General features: G+C 38.0%; 1 protein-coding gene across 29 annotated transcripts in view; it reads left to right on the forward strand.

Annotated features, from left to right (window-relative positions):
- Positions 1 to 16,937, forward strand: part of PTPRD (protein tyrosine phosphatase receptor type D) — a 1,313,296-nt gene that overhangs the window by 1,275,303 nt on the left and 21,056 nt on the right. The window lies entirely within an intron of this gene.

Below are 16,937 nucleotides of genomic sequence, written 5' to 3' on the forward strand. Positions count from 1 at the left end.
AGAGGGGATGGGCCTGGGTCCTCCTCTGACTGCTTCACCGGCTTCTGCCCTTCCCCAGCCTCCTCCACAACCTCCGGAGTCACACTTCCACTCCCTGTCAACTGTTCCTCCTCTCCCTCAGAGTCAGTCTCCATCAGGGGCATGACACAGACTTCCATAGCAGATAATAATTCTTTGTTTAGATACAATATACTTTGATTACAGCAAAATATCTGGTAAAATATTCTTGACATTATTGTTAAGTATGAGTTAGATGGCATAAGGTAGAAACCTAGCTGAATAAAAAATGAGTTTATTACCAATCATTAATATTGTGAAAACAGGATGTGTGTATATTTACTTTGAAAGAGAAGTCTAAGGAAAATATGATGGCTGTTTTCAAATAATGAGAGGACTATCACGCAATACTTAGTAGCTGAGACCAGTTCTTTAGCATCCTAAAATACTAAAATAAAAAGGAAGAGTAAGAAGGAAAAACCCATTTATAATTAGAGAAATATTACTGATTCTCTGAATGAAATGCTCAGGGCAATCGCTTATCTAGAAAGATGGTAAGGTCCCATTATTGGATAATTAATTTGATTAATAAATAATAAATGAACAAACAAGATCACTAAATTGCCATCAAACAAGCTATGCAACTAACAAACATTAGCAATGTTAAGGAACATACTAGGAATCCTGAGTACCAGGATTAATATAACAAAAAATCATTTTAAACTTATAGATATGATTTTGATGAACACACAAAAAAAGTTTCTGACATATTTGCAAAAGTAAGAATGAAGAATTACATATGACATAGTGGCCAATACTTAATGAATTGATTTCATCATTGGCTACCCAGGCAAACTAAAACTCTAAAGGATATGTGAATGGCCTATTCCCTTAAAATAGTTGATTGTGTGGCTCCAATCCAAAGAGTTAGTCATTCTCCAATTCCATTTAAATCAATTGGATGGTTGTGATTATCTTCTCCCATAGAGTACAATGGGTTTTAAGACATAACAAATTTTCTAATGATTGTGACCCATCACAAATTGCAATGCCAAACCAAGAGTACAAAAGCAAAAGCAGCTGCAATCTGGCAATTGTCATATGGCCATTTCTACAGGAAACCAAAATTTTAAAACAATGGCATTAATTGCAGAACCCAGTATAATTGCATTTAAATGATTATGTTCCTCTTTGCTTACATCTGATCCAGGCATCTTCTCTTGGCTGCTCAAATGTGCTGATGAAGAGGCTGGAGCAAATCCCAGTGAGGAACATTCAGATATTTTTAGCTCAGAAAAATAAAGGAAATAAGGTGGCCATATTAGAGGGATATCCAACAAGCAGGGGGTGAAGATTAATAAAAGGAAGCATTTTTCAAGTAGAGCAGTGTTCACTAGTATAATCACATTGAGGAGACATGATGATAGTTGTGAGCGCTGATTGTTCTAATGAGCAATCAGATAGCAAAAATGGTCTTCTCAGTGCCAATTCATGAGCAACATATGTGAGAAACTGCTATTGGATGTATGTCCTCTTTATGAGTTTCCAAACAATGAAAACGATGCTGGCCAAAATAGAGGTTTTTATGTTTACAGAGAATTTTAATATTGCCAAAAAAAAAATACTTGAGCATTCAGGTATTTTGAGTATCAACCAAACAGCTTTAATTACAAATTATTCTATAAATTTTGGCATTTCCAGTTAGCATAAGAGCCATTTCCTCAGATTCTCAAATTTTTAAGAGTTATCTCTTTTTAAAACAATTGTCACAATACAGTAGCCCACAGGTGCCAAGCCACAATGCTACCTTGAAATGACATTTGCACAATCCCAACATTGGAAGATTTTATTTAAAACAGAAAAATAAAAAAAAATTCCCCCCAAAATTCCTGCAATTCAATCTGTGCTTACCAAGAAGTAAATTATGCCATTTATTTCTGCAAAATGTTTAGAAACACCATAAATACTCTGTTCCCCCCCTTTTTTTGACAACTTAGAATATCCAAATACTTTATTACTGAAGAATGAAATATAAAAATATGGCTTTCAATCTTTCAATAATGGAAATATACTACAATCTGAATGGCTTCATGGTGTTTTCTGATCACTTTCCCCATAATTCTCAGCCTGCAGACACTGGTTCCTGAGAGCATTACTGTGTTCTGTAATCCTGTGTTCTGTAATTTCTACCACATGCAGAAAGCAGTGATATTGAGGAAGACTGCACTACAATTTCTGTTGCATCTGATATGCAAATGGTTGAGGGTATATCTTTCAATAACACTTGCAAGCTACTCAGTAGAAATTGAATTTGCCTAATTACTATTCAGAGGATCCCTCAGGTTTTCTTGATGGTGAGATCTGTGCAGCCTAAACTTATTCAGAAAAAAAAAATTAATTGGTTTCTTGCTTGTTTGTTTGCTCAGTAAGAGACTAAATCAAACAAGTTGCTGAATTTTAAAGCGAAGACAGGCATAGTCCAGAATGTTATGGCTTAATGTCACATATTTGTTGAGTTTGTGGAATCATTTTCAGTATAAATTGTTAGAGCAGCATCCTATCCTGGCAGTAGCTAAGTATGGGGGCTGGGTTGTTGCTACTAATATCATGCTTTCTGAGACACAGGTCAAATGGCCAATGATTCCATTGGATTGCATCCATTCCAACAAAGTGACATGCTTCTGGGTCATTCTAGTAATCCAGTATGCCTTTGAAAACTACCTGAATTAAGACAGTTTTCCCATTTCTGTCCCTCTAAGCTGCAAGCCCTTTTCTGAGCTCAGTAGGAGTCTGTCCAATTCAAAGAAGGAGCTTTATCCTGTCCTCTTCCCTTTTGCATAAAGTGCCTTCACATCTGCATCTGTGAAAGAATTCCTTTCCTGGATTTGTTTTTGTAGGGCTTTGATTTCCTTTCATCTTTCCCTTTGTTATGCTCTATGTCTCCAGCAATTATGCTCCATTGCCCACTGTGTGGCTGATTGGTTGCTTGGCCAACAGTATAGTACTTGAAGAAAGGGGCGTTATGTTCCCAGACAAAGGAAGTCATGATTATCCTTCCCGATGCACTTTGAAATTGCCTTGCATTTCAAAGAGACTGTCTAGGGCAAGCCTTTCTCAACCTCAACTACTTTATGTGGACTTCTACTCCCAGAATTGCCCATCCAACCAGCATGCTCTAGTCCCAATACCCAAGCTTCTTTCTATCAAGAAGGAAGGTCTGAATTGGGAATATAATCATGCTTGGCTGAACACAGTTACAATCTCTGTGGACTTGGGTTCCCTACCTAATCAAGAACCTTCATTGGGAAGAATTCACAAACCCTTTGGAAACAGTAGCCCATTCAGCCAACCATGGGTAGATGTCATTGCTTCAAACTGCACTAACACAGAGCATGCAATAGCATGTTCACATACCTCTCCATCTTCCTACTTTTTGCTAATGTCTGAAGACTTAGCTGTTTGCATGAGAAATGTACTTTCTGATTTCTGTGAAATGGAATGGAAAATATAGAGGACTGTGGCTTGAGGAGGAGTTGCCTTCTAAACATAATTTTCTCCTGATTATTTTTCTGTGAATCAGTGGTAAATGCTATGTTAAATTCCAACCCTGACTATTCTTAACCTCACAGAAATACCCCTCTTTAACTTAACAGTATCAATGATCCTTATTTCCAGACATTTATCATGTCCTGTGAGACCTGTAATTTCCATTGACCTGCGCTGTGGTTTGGTTCATTATTTGATCAGCATTCTCAATGAATCATTTTATTCACTTGTATTTAGTTAATTTTATTCCTCCCTATGTTTATATATACTCTATAAGGCAAAGAAAGCCTGACTGCTCACAGCTGAGTCTAGTAAAAGAGCAATTATTTTCTATCAGAGCCAACAGCTGTCTATAATGGATTCTGAATTAGAATTATGAGCAAAGAAAAGAATCTAGCCATCTGCAGGAAATGTGAAAATATTTTTATAATCCTAGTAGCTGAGATCTGGACAAGGGTATCCATGAGATTTCCAACTGTAACTCACTGAATTTTCAAATAGCCATAATCTTGGCACCCTCTTGCCTATACATGTTTATAGGCAACCTTGATGAAATCTAACTGTTCCTTTAAGAGGAGCTGGGCATTCTTGGCTGTGCCTGGCTATGCCAATTGGTCTGGAGGCCCCGATACAGGTGTGTCATACTAGAGATGGAGATAAGGTCATCTTCCTCCCTTCCTTCTTTGTTAATTCTTAAGACAATTTTAGTGTTAATATTTATTGTTTTAATGTTATATCTTGTTGCTTTTATTGGTTGTAACAGCCTAGAGTTGCCTATAGACAAGATGGCAGCTTATATGTTAATTAATTAAAGTCAGGGACTCAATGAGCAGTAAAAGCAGGAACTCTGGAGGACAAGATGCAGGCGTGATAATTACAGACTTCCTGAATTGAAGAATGGCAATGGAAGAATACAAGTAAATTCTGTGAGGCACAATAGTTCAGGCTCACAGCAGTACAAATAGTGTTCAAGTAATGTGCTCATAGGGACGTGGTGGCTCAGTGGCTAAGACCCTGAGCTTGTCGATCAGAAAGGTCGGCAGTTTGGTGGTTTGAATCCCTAGCACCACGTAACAGAGTGAGCTCCCGTTACTTGTCCCAGCTTCTGCCAACCTAGCAGTTCAAAAGCATGTAAAAATGCAAGTAGAAAAATAGGAACCACTTGGTGGGAAAGTAACAGCATTCGGCATTTAGTCATGCTGGCAGAAACATCTTCGGACAGCACTGGCTCTTTGGCTTTGTAACGGAGGTGAGCATTGTCCCCCTAGAGTCAGGAACGACTAGCACATATGTGCAAGGGGAACCTTTATCTTTACCTTAATGTGCTCATCTTCTCCAATTATCCATTTGATTTTAGATTATGAGAGGATTAAAATAGATACACAAATGCCCAGCAATTAGGAAAGGGCTTCCCAAAATGTAGGTGTCCCTGCAAAGGCATTCTAGGACATTTCTGACATGGTACACTGCTACATATTTGTTTAAAATACTGGAAAATATTTTCTTCATAAACCTGCATAAGACTGTAGAGTAATCACCCAAGCCACATGTCATAAGTGTGTATTTCAAATTTTCCAAATTGGGTGTCAAAAGCAGTTAAATATTCATGATTCTTTCATTCAAATGAAAGCATCAGCTCCATCCAAGTTAAGTTGTGAAAATACATGCTTTTTGAAGGCAAATGTCGAGATATGAAATAAAAGGCAACAGAGATATAGCAGTAGTTCCTAAGAGTTATAGAATTTAGAATATTACCACGAACAATTCTCAAAGAACTGCTTTTCTTTTTCTCAAAAAAATACAGGTGCAGATGGTGGAAATACAGAAGGAAGAATAAATCCTTTCTTCAAATTGTCATCCAGAAATGATTTTAAAGTAGCTAATATTTGAATAAACCCCCTGATATTGCCTTTTATCTAGTATCTGGACACTGCATTTTAAATTGATGATACAGTCATTGTCCAATGAGCAGGTTTTTCTTCTTCTCCCAAAACATCAGCAAAATCTGTGTACTTTCCTGGCAAGGGACGAGGTTCAGGCAACAATGAGAAAAGGAAAAAAGTGGGATGCCTTCGAATAGTACTATTGAGGGGGGAAATAAATTGTCCCTTGTTTCCCCCAGATAGCTATAACCAGTTTATGCCCGATAGTATGAAAAAAAAAGCTGTTATTTTGAGTAACAAGAATTCTGTACGATCATTTTATTTTCAACTGTAGAAGAGTCACATGTGGCAAAATAGGAACTGACTTGAAGTGATTGCCTGTCAGTTGTCTCAGCTAGCAGAGTTTTATCTAATAATTGTATGAGCAATTCAAACTGATGCAGTGTAATTTTGCCTATGAAATTAAGTGTTGCACCAGAGTCTGTGTTTCAGAGTTGTTTCTAGGTCTGAGGGATGCACAAGGTAGGAGGGATAATAAAATGCACTTTCCACTGTTGGCTATCCCTAATTGTCTTCCCACACCCTGGGAAGGGAAACTGAAATTTCATCAAAGACAAGCCATGACTAGGTGTTCTAGAAGTTACTTTGTCTGTAGGAAAAGCCCAAATATTCTTCTTTTTTTCTCTACTATTTATCTATTATGTTTATTTGCTTGGTTTCCATAATATTGGACTCTGAGGAAGTCATAGGGGTGTGGGTAGGGGCAAAGAAAATCTATAAAACTTCTGCCAATTATTTCCTCCATGTCTCAATTCCCCTAATCACCCATCCATTTACACACAATGCTACAACAGTTCTTCCAAATTCTGGGGAATCATACTTTCCCAGAATTATTCATCTTACAGTTCCTTGTAAGTCCTTCCAAAATTGGTTATTTAGGGCAAGATTATTCCAGTGCAGACCTCTGCCACACAATTGGATTTTTAAAATATATTGCTGAAGCTTAATATATTGCTGCAGCTTATCTTAGCCTCCATGGTGTTAGGAGAGTAGAAGATGATTTGTGGAGGTTGTTGGGGTTTAGTTGAATTGCAGTTGAGCCAGTTTGTCCTGTGAGTTATTTTGGATCAAAGTCCAAGGTGACAAGAAGAACCACAGCAGAGTAGCTAGTGAAGATCAAAGCTGCCAATTAGTCTAGCTCAGGACTGTCAAACTCAAGGCCTGCAGGCCAGATTTGGCTTATAGGGTGTTTAGATCTGGCCACAGGGAAATAGCAAAGGACTGGCCTGTGATGCCTCTGTCAGTGAAAACAGAGCTCAGGAGGGCCACATACGGCCCTCCTGGGCCCTGGTTTTGGCCGTGATGGCCTCCTGCAGCTCTCTGCCAGAGAAAATAGAGCTTGGGGAACCACATGCAATTCCCCCCTTGGGGCCTTGTTTTCACCCATGACAGCCTCCTGCAACCCTCTGCCAGCGAAAATGGGGCCCATCTACCCCGGTCACATCCACCCCAGCCCCCCCGAGGTCAAACACAACCCTGATGCATCCCTCAATGAAATTGAGTATGACACCCCTGGTCTAGCGAAAGAGCTAGATCATGGAGTGATGGTTGGCCACAGAGTTCAGCTGCTTCTTCACCTTGAAGGACTGCCACAAAAAGTGTTGAAGCTGGCAGAAGGACCAGGTTACACGAGGAGCCAATTGTTTCAACAACAAAAAAATGGCCATTCCATTTGACAGGGTAGGCATACTTCAGATCCCTTCTATTAATCTTATGGGACTGAGGAAGGTGTGCTTTCTGTGTCGCAGTACCTTTCCTATGAAACAACCTCTCCCTGATATTTAGAAGTCCCCAACACTTTTGGCATTCCAAGAGGTTGTTAAGACCTTTCTCCCAGGCATTTGGGCCAGGATGTTAGCCAATCCCAAAATATGTCTGTTTTTTGAATATTTGTGAATATATATTGTTTTGGTTTTCTTTTGATTAATTATTTTAAATATGTTTGGTTATGTTTTTTAATTTTTTTTTAACAAACTGGTCATTATGGTTATGTACTTAAGATTAATGTCTATGTAAAATTTCTAAATACATACATACATCTGTTATGTATTCACGAATGTAATTATTTAGATTTGTCTCCTTATAAGCTTGCTGATTTGCTGTTTGTCTCCTGTCCAGTCATCAAAAGCAACTTTAAAAATCTTTCTTATAATCCAGCAATACATCATTGCCTTCAATAAGTGACATGGTCAAACCGTTGCCCTTTCTTTCAGCAATTAAGAATAAATAAGATCTTGGTCAGATCTTTAGAAGGTTTAAAATATTTAAAAATCTCAGCCTGTCATGCTTTAGAGTGGAATTGATCATTCCTCCTTCCCAATAAATCTTCTCTAAGCTTCAAGTGGAGCTAATTGTGGGCTCGCTTCCAGCTGAGGTAAACCTTATCCCATGAACCTAGCTGTTTCGTGGGAAGTTTTGCTATATGCCTTTATCCACCCGTTGTTGATGCTGTGATAATCCCTTGTTAACTTGTTTTTGAAAACAGCTAAATACTTTGAGGATGTATTATTATATTGCAGGTCTAGAAGATTAGATTAGGATATCTCTCTGGTGACCGAGTAGTCAACAAGTGACTATTACATTTCAGAAATTCTCTTTACTGCTGTAGAGTACAATAAAACAATTTTGAAAGCCTGGCAGAATTTATACCTAACAAATCAAGCCAGGATTCTTTCCTATTTCTTAGGGGTGAATACTCTTTTTTGAAACTCTGCCTTTAACAAGTTATTCATCCCATATTCCCAGATCTACATCCCTTTGCAAGGGTACATAAAAGTATTTATTTATTTATTTATTTATTTACTTACTTACTTACTTACTTACTTATTTATTTATTTATTTATTTATTTATTTATTTATTTGGTTTGTCAATTGCTTACAAGATAATAGGTATAAGTAAAAACATAGTTATGAATACATGGATACATTTAAGAAAAATAAAAAATAAAGAAACAATAGGACAGGGACGGTAGGCATGTTGGTGCGCTTATGCACACCCCCTACAGACCTCTTAGAAAAGGGGTGAGGTCAATAGTAGACAGTCTAAGGTAAATGTTTTTGGGGTTTGGGGAAGAAACCACAGAGTCGGGTAGAGTATTCCAGACATTGACCACTCTGTTGCTGAAGTCATATTTCCTGCAGTCAAGTTTGGTGCGATTAACCTTGACTTTGTATCTATTGTTTGCTCTTGTATTGTTATGGTTGAAGCTGAAGTATTAATTGACAGGTAGGACACTGCAATGTATGATTTTAAAATTTTAAATGAATGATTTTAAATGTACCAACTTTATCTTGTCCACTGACCCCAGCTTTCTTGTTTGTTCATATGCATGCGTGTAGTTTTTAAATGTAAGAATACTTAGGATATATAAAAGATATGCAGAGCGCATTCACATATACATTTAGTATGGTTCTGTTGTTTCATGGTTTTTGACACTAAAGGTATTTCAAGAAATCAGAAAGTAGGTAAATGTGATTTGTTTTAAAGAAAAGGTGAAGAATAATATTAGACAATATTAGAAATGTGTCTTGTGCACGTATTGGTGGAATATAAAGGATTTAATATACAACAGGTACATAGAATATAAACTACTAGAATGGGAAGAGCCCTCAAAAGTCTTTGAGTCCAACCACTGCTCGAGCAGAAGACTATACCAGTGATGGCTAACATTTTTGGCACCAAAGCGTGCGCACCCCCAAAAATACGTGTGCCTACCCGTGCATGTGCCCCGCCCCCATGCATGCACCATGCACCCCGCCACCCCATGCATGCGCAGTAGAGACCCAAAGACCAGCTAGCTGGTGGACAACACACATGCATAGCAGAGCTGAGCTGGAGCAATGGTTCGCATGCCCACAGAGAGGGCTCTGCATGCCACATCTGGCACACATGCCATAGGTTCACCATCACAGCCCTATACTATCATTTCAGACAAATAGTTGCCCAGTCTCTTTTTGAAAGCCTTCAGTGATGAAGCACCCACAACTTCTGAAGGCAAGCTATTTCATTGGTTTATTGCTCTCACTGGTAGAAAATTTCTCTTTAATTCTAGGTTGCTTCTCTCTTTGGTTAGTTTGCAACTGTTGTTTCTAGTCTTGCCTTTTGGTGAGAATCCTCATCTTACAACAGCAATTGGGACCAGAATTGCTGTCATTAAGTGACATAGTCATAAAGCAAAATACAAGATCATCAGTAGTGAGATTCAATTTTTTTACTACCGGTTCTGTGGGCATGGCTTGGTGGGCATAGCAGGGAAAGGATACTGTAAAATCTCCAGTCAGAGGTGGTATTTGCTGTGTCTCTGAACTACTCAAATTTTCCACTACCGGTTCTCCAGAACTGGTCAGAACCTGCTGAATACCACCTCTGAAGATCATGACACTTAGTGATGGCAGTTCTACATTCCCAGTTGCCATTAAGCAAAGATTGTAAATTGCTAAGCAAAGGGCTTACAACTCCTTGTACGCTTCTCTATTGACTTTGCTTGTGGAAAGTTGGAAAATATGATCACGTGACTGTGGCTCAGTACAACAACCTAATTGTAAGTTGAGTAGCTTGATCACAATCACATGACCCCAGGGACAATACAATGGCTGGAATTCCAAGTACCAGTTGTGTGTTCCCTCGTTCAGCACCATCGTAACTTTGGATAATTTTGTTTGGATGAATTGTAATGGAACCTGAGCACTTGTATATGTCAGTCCATCACAAAGATTTCTCATCCCAAGTGATACTTGTAAATTCTAAGAAAATAATACAGATCTACTATAATCTCCTGTAGTTGCATACATAAGAATGAAAAGTCATCTTAATAAATTCAAAAGTTTAGTTTAAAGGATCATTGTTCAGTTTGATCACATGCATGTCTGCAAGTAAAATAACATAAAGGATTAATTAATTAGTATTGTCCTATTCAGGTATTTTGATTCTTAGTTTCTAATTTCACTATGTTCTAATTAGCTATGCAAAGTCTTTTGCTTCTAAACCTGAAATGCCTTTCCTTTTTGCTCCTTAAATCTGTAAATAGCTACTAATGATAATCAGTTACTGAGAGAAGATTGTGCCTCTGTGCTACTCAGTTCCTTTGTAGATTACAACCGATGTTTAGAATGCATGAAAATTACCATCTTCTCTTCTCCATAAGATATAGGTTGCTTAAGTGATTTTACAACCATTTTATTTATGATTCTGTTAAACGTTACAAAGAAAACAGAATTATTTTGTTTCTTGCACATTAAGCCAGTGCCTTTCTCAGTTTTCCACACTCCATACTATAAGGAAAATTTTAAAAATGACAACTCATGAAAACAAGATTTTTCTCTCTCGCACACACATAGATACACATTTACAAAGTCTTTCAATGTAACCCATTTTTTCAGCTTAAAACATAAGAGAGATGCCCTTCTATTCACACAAACTCACATACCATCTTTCTAAAAGAGTAGCTGCTGTGGCTCATGCTGCTTGTTTAATTTAATTATTTATATGTATATATCAAACTTATTTGGCCACCCATTTCACAAAAAGTGGCTGGGTGGTGTACAACAAGGATACAAACCAATAAACATATTTTTAAAAATCATTATCAAAAAGATTTAAAAAAATAACAAGTCATATAGGACATTAGATATTAACACCCATAATTGGGGGGCACCCTCAAGATCTCAATGGTCCACTGAGATCCCCAGGCCTGATAACCTAGCTAGGTCTTGAAGGACTTCCAGAAAATAAGGAGGGAAGGATCACTTTTGGGGTGGCGGAGGAGTGTTGAAAATGTCCCATAAAGTGGCACCACAGCAGCAAGGCCTGCAATTAGGAACAGCCAAGTCTAGTTCCCTGTCAGATAGGACCTGCAACATGCCAGATCTGATGGGACAGGCAAATATAATCAGGTGAGATAATCTTCAAATAATCTGGTCCTGTGCCATGAAAGATTTGAAAGGTCAAAACCAGGCCAATTCTATAGAAATTGGCTCCAGAAACAAACTGGAACCCATGCAGCTCAGAGGTATAACACATGTAGTTCTAGAAGCACATATAACTGCCCATGCTGTTACCTTTTTCACCAGCTAAAGTTTCCATAAACCTTTCAAGGGTAATCCCCTATATAGACTGCCTTAAAGTAATCCAATCAGGGGTTGACTAAGCCATGAGTGGCTGTGAGCAGAGTCCTCTGATCTAGGAATGGGGGAACATGAAATATGCAAAATCCTTCCTAGCCATGACTGCCACCTGCTCTTTGAGCAAGAGTTGTGAGTCTGAGAGGATCCCCAGATTACACACTGGATTTATCTGGGACAGTGTAACCCTATCCATTCCCCAAAGATAGTGTAGCCTAGAACTGGCAGGCCACAAATCCCAAAGTCACTCAATCTTGCCAGGGTTTATCTGGGTTTATTTGAAACTTGTTCCCAATTAGATGTTCAGCCTTCAGACACTGGGATAGGATGTTCATAGCATGGCTTAATTCACCAGGAGCAGAGATATATAATGGGTATTGTCAGTATATTTACTCCATAGTAATGGATTAGCTCACCCAGCAATAAATTATCCTTCATTATGTTATAATATAATATTAAATAATCTATATTATTCTCATAGATAGCAATAGCACTTAGACTTATCTACTGCTTTATAGTGTTTTACAGCCCTCTCTAAGCAGTTTTACAGAGCCAGCCTATTGCCCCCAACAATCTGGGTCCTCATTTTACCCACCTCGGAAGGATGGAAGGCTGAGTCAACCTTGAGCCTCGTGGGATTTGAACTGCCAAATTGCAGGCAGCCAATAATCAGCAGAAGTTTATGTTGATTAGGACAATGGAGAAATTTTCAAAATGTAACATTGCTCAGGCATCCTTAAAATCAGGTCAAATACACAGAAGTGTTGCTCCATCAATCAATTAGACCTTATTCCCTCAAAGACCTGGAACCACAGAGGTGAAAAGCAATATTAAGGGTAATCTAAGTCAAATCTATGTGAATATTATGAGCTGGGGAGGGCTCTGCTGAAAATCTTGTAAGTATACATGGCAGTGATGGAACCTGCTGTGTAGGCTGCTTATGTTGGCTGCTTACATTTGGTAGTAGGTACAATTATTTCCTCTGAATGTTTAGTATGCAATTAGAGTGCAAATATTAGCATTCCTTTCTGAAGATCTGAAAAGCAGTAATTAAAGCATATGGTCAACCCTATTTCTCAGAGTCACCTGATGGGTGGCAAATAAATTTAATAATAATAATTTTTTCTATAATGAATAATGCTTCTGAGGCTGCTTTATCCAATTTAATTTATAATATAGAAATGTTCTATGTCATGTAATATGGGTTTGTACTGCTATAATGACAGCAGTGCAACTTATTCTTCATATTATTTAGTGTAGCATAAAATAAACAAGAAACAACTCATTATTTCCTCTCAGTTCATTCTATTTTGGTCTTTTCTTCCCCACTATTAAGAGTACAATTTCTTTAGCTTTTTGTCAGAGCATATTCAGTTTCACACTCCATTGCTTTCACCTGAACCCTTTTTCATCAATATCATGACAGGAATAATGCTTTTATTTCACTTATTGGAAGAATAATTATATTAAAAATTATATTGTGCTGTGATTTTATAATAGCAAAATCCATACAAATACTTGAAATAAAGACACTCTAGTAAAAGCAAACTATGCCAAGCTTATCCCTTTGTTTGTTATTGCAAGTATTACAGATTTATTTACAAACATTCATTATCTTTCCATTGAAAGATATGTGCAACATAGAACCGATCTAAAGAGTTGCTCCATAGCAGACACAAGCCAACATAAATCCATTGATTTCATTCAGGTAAAGGAAAATCCATTGCAAAACCCTTTTTAAAAAAGATTTGGCTCCTAATACATTGCAGTAACAAAAAGGCTCCCAGCCAACTGCTAGCGTCAAAAATTTCTTCATTGCTTATGCCTCTCTGCCAGAAAAATGGTGGAACCAGTCTATGGTAGTTGGTGAGTGGTATGACATTGATTCCTCTCTCTGGATTAACTCTCCTGTCTTTATTCTCCCATTGTTTATAGTTTGGTAGCTAAGCAGGTACAGATCTGGTCAGTGATGCGTTCCAAAATAGTTTGCCACTGGTTCAGTAGGTGCGGCTTGGTGGGTGCACTTCGTGCGCACATACACACTTTGTGTGTGCCAAACGCGCACTTTGCACCTGCGCAGAGGCTTTCCAACACACCGCCTGCAATCCTTCACTCTCCCTGTCACTTCAGCAGCTGACGTGCGGCAATCTGCTGTGCCGTGCAAAGCAGCTGCATGCACTTCAAGAGCAGGGAATAAAGGTCAGTATGGAGCCCGGCCAGGCAAGTGGGTCCAACAGCAGCTCCTCAGAGAAAACTGGTTCAATCGCCACTGATCTTCGATGCTACCGGTACACCAGAACCGGGCTGAACTGGTAGAATATAACCACTGGATCTGGTCCATGTAAGGTTGGAGAGATACCTAGGTATCCCCCCAATGCAGTCATTTCATTGATGGAAGGTGTACAGGCAATGTGTACTGCCTCTTGAATATGAGACAGACGATTTAACAATGGTGTGCCCAATTCCAAAAGAATTGTACAAGAACTCTTTAAGAAGCAAAGAAGACACAATGGTGGAAGCTTGTCAGAGGGAGATCCAACCAGGAAATAAGGAGAAATTTCCTGACAATTAGACCAATTGATCAACGGAATAACTTGTATATGCTCCATTGCTGGAGGCTTTCAAGAAAAGATTTGTTCAGGATCATATAAGGACTCCTGCCTTGGGCAAGGGTTAGACTAGAAGACCTCCAGGGTCCCTTTCAGCCCTAAGATTCTATCACAGGTGGTCCCCAAACTTGGCAACTTTTAAGACTTGTGGAGAACTACACAAGTCTTAAAGTTGCCAGTTTGGAGAACTCTTTTTCTATCAGTTCAATGCATTTCACAGCCAGGTTGCTTTCATAGTGATCCTGTTGCTATCTTAAACTGAAAAAGCATGCTAGTTAATTCCGCTAACTAACCCTAAAAAGAAGAGCTAGGTATAGCTAATTCAGGATCTCCATTTGAATATACCCTCCATTTGTTTGGCTGCTTATTTGTTTTGTTCTTTCACATTTTAAACTCAAAATAATCTCTGTTGTGCTGAACTGTTTTGGCAGTATCATTTAATTAGTCCTATAAACATTTTCATGAACCCAATACCTTTTTATCTGTTTCTTTCTCTTTTATTTTATTTTTTCACAGTTGCTTTATGTACTTACACCTCATAAATGCCAGAGTCAGTGTATTCAAAACTGCAATATTCAATCAAATTATCCCTTGATATATGTCAAAAATGTTCTAAATGGTTTTGGCCCATATTTTAATATCTTTGCTCTTCCAGATAAATGGTCTGTGAAATCTAGTAATTACAATGACTTCCCTTGCCAGATCACTGAAGTATCAGAGAAGGGTCAGCATTATAACGACAACAAATTAATCAGAAAAGTCCATCTCCAAGCACATTCTCACAATGGCTTCAATATGAAATGGCCCCCAAATGTCTCTTAATGTTCTTTTTCTGCATAGTGTTGTTCTATTTCATCATGGGATATTAAACATATTTCAGCTCATAGGACAGGCTCGGATGTGTTTGCAGATATTGAAAACAAATGTTGGAACTGGATGAGTGATAATATTGAAGCAATAACTATGTCCTAGTAGGCATACTTGTTTAATGGTTTGCATAGGGTGGGTTTTTGTTTTTGTTTTGGTGCCAACTTTGCAATTTCTACTCCTAACATAAATTGAAGGATTTTTTTCCCCCTCACTGTTGAAGTTTGGAAACAATTTTGTGTCAGTAAAGTAAATTAAGGGAAGGCATTACGTAAACTAAAATTAATGGCCAAAATATTATACTGAAGAGTTCCTTTTGTTCGAATAAAAAGGAATATATAAGGCAAACAGCAGCATGCATTTCCATAATCTGCTATTTCCAAAAGTGATAAAATGTGCATTATAAGGGGCAGAATGATTTTTTTTTTTGGTGATTCTCAGAACTTTTAATTAGACAGTGAAGAATTCTGAGAAATACATAATGTCCCCAACTAAAGTTAATTTAACAAATTGCACAGTTTCACAAGCTACTACTTCTATTTCTCTTTTTTTGAATCCATATAAATAACTCTAGTTATAAATGAGCAAGAAATCATGTGGTCTTTTCACCCCCCATTATACCTAAGAAATAAAATCCCAGGCAAGTAAGTTGTTGTTTATATACAGCAGCTCTCCAGGGAATAAAATAAAGCTATTTGTCCTATAATTATCCCAGATTCAGCACATTGATTGGGTTATTTTTTCATAATCAGTTGTGAGAACTTCATGAAGTTGCATGTATGAGAAATCTCTATAGTAGATGCCAAGTATATGATATTTTGCTCTTGAGATTTAGTTCCGAGCATGATCGATAATAATGATTGCTGCATAGAAAACGATTGATACTTCTTTCAATTTCTCTAATATTTATTTAAAAAGCAAATTATATTAAAATTTGTAACACCAGGCATTAATTTAAAAATATATGTTCATTATGAGGCAGAAAACAGAACAGTGTCCAGCATCAGACAAGATTTATTGGTAAGATACATGGAAAAAACATTCACAATAAGGATCATTCAATCAGCATTGGACAAATTTTTATGGCATTCATACGGTGCTCCAACACAGAATTTTCATAATAAATATGTTCAGAGAGTAATTCCATAAAGTCTTTGCTCAGGAATTTAGCACCTTCTTGAAACTGTTGAAAGGACTGTGTTGTAGACTGGAGATAGATGATGTCATATCCATCCCCCTCTTTTCAGTTTTGACATAGATGCCCTTTTTGACCCCTCTTTCAAACCAGTGGTCCTCTTTGTCCAAAATGTGAACTTTGCTGTCTTCAAAAGAGTGGCTTTTGAATGCAGATGAACTGCTGAATCTTGTCCTGATGGGTTTGTTCTCCTTTGCTGTGCCATGTGTTTATGAAGTGGTTGTTTTGTTTCCCCAATGTATAGATCTGCACACGGCTCACTGCATTGTACTGCATATACCACATTGCTCAGTTTGTGTCTGGGCGTTTTATCCTTGGGGTGGACAAGCTTCTGCCTTAGTGTATTCTTGGGTTTAAAGAAAAATCAGAAAGTCCAGTTGCCTGTGGAAAAAGCATCTTTGGGACCACCATAACCTGGATGACTGAATCTCCATAGACACTGAGTTGGAATAAACAAAAATAGTTCACGCAGCTAAAACAATGTAAAACCTATTCACTGCCTGTTGTCATTAGTCAGGTTACATCTGTCATACAATATAAGCAGTGTGGGGGCCTATTGGAGCTCTCATCTCACCATCAGGAAGCCGTGAGTTCGATCCTAGGTAGCGTCAGATATTTCTCTCTGGGCACAAAGAGAAAATATCTGCTGCAAAGTCCATG

The sequence above is a fragment of the Notechis scutatus genome, chromosome 2 (assembly GCF_049901735.1).
Source record: "Notechis scutatus isolate UNSWTSFEM ecotype Mainland chromosome 2, rNotScu1.2, whole genome shotgun sequence".
Taxonomy (NCBI): domain Eukaryota; kingdom Metazoa; phylum Chordata; class Lepidosauria; order Squamata; family Elapidae; genus Notechis; species Notechis scutatus.